We start from the raw sequence: 1153 nt of genomic DNA, 5'->3' as shown, positions 1-1153 counted from the left end.
GTCTAGTCTTCTTACTAGAATTTGAGTTTTGCACCCCATTGTTCTGCAGCTCCATCAGGGACTCTCTGTTGTGCTCCCTGTCAGGGCTGTCAGTGGTGGTAGCTGGGCAACATCTAGATCTTCTGGTCTCAGGCTGATGAAGTCTCTGGTTTACGTGGCCCTTTCTGTCTCTTGGGCTAATACTTCTCTTGTGTCTTTGGTGTTCTTCACTCACCTTTACTCCAGGTGGTTGGAAGCAATTGATGCCTCTCAGATGGCAGCTTGCAAGCTTTTAAGACGCCAGACGCCGCTCACCAAAGTATGATGCAGAACATTTTCTTAATAAGTTTTGTTATGCCAGTTGACCTAGATGTCCCCTGAAAGCATGATCCCCAGACCCCCACCCCTGCTACTCTGACTCTCAAAGTATTTGATTGTATTCAGGAAACTTCTTAGCTTTGTTTTAGTCCAGTTGTGCTGACTTCCCCTGTAGTGTGTGCTGTCCTTCCGTTCACCTAAGATGATTCTTATCTACTATCTAGTTAGTAAATAACCCTCACTCTTCCTCCCCACCCCCATAACCATCAAAGAATGTTTTCTTCTGTGTTTAACCCTTTTCTTGAGTTCCTATAATAGTGGTCCCATAGAGTATTTGTCCTTCTGTGACTGACTAAATTCACTCAGCATAATAAGTTCCAGCTTCCACCATGTTATATGATGTTTCACAGCTTCATCTTTCTTTTTTATCTTTGCGTAGTATTTCATTGTGTGGATATACCATAATTTGTTTATCCATTTGTCCGTTGATGGGCACCTAGGTTGTTTCCATTTTTTTGCTTTTCTGAACAGTGCTGCAATGAACATGGGTGTGCATATATCTATTTGTGTGACGGCTCTTATTTCTCTAGGATATATTCCAAGGAACAGGATAGCTGGATTGTATGGTACTTCTATTTCTAGCTTTTTAAGGAAGTGCCAAATCAATTTCCAAAGTGGTTGTACCATTATACATTCCCAACAACAGTGTATACATGTTCCAGTCTCTCCACAGCCTCTCCAGCATTTATTATTTTGTGCTTTTTGGATTAAGGCTAGCCTTGTTGGGGTGAGATGATATCTTATTGTACTTTTGATCTGCATTTCTCTAATGGCTAATGATCGTGAGCATTTCTTC

The sequence above is a fragment of the Trichechus manatus genome, unplaced genomic scaffold, assembly GCF_000243295.1.
Source record: "Trichechus manatus latirostris isolate Lorelei unplaced genomic scaffold, TriManLat1.0 scaffold00161, whole genome shotgun sequence".
In the NCBI taxonomy this organism is placed as follows: Eukaryota; Metazoa; Chordata; class Mammalia; order Sirenia; family Trichechidae; genus Trichechus; species Trichechus manatus.
This window is presented reverse-complemented; position numbering follows the sequence as displayed.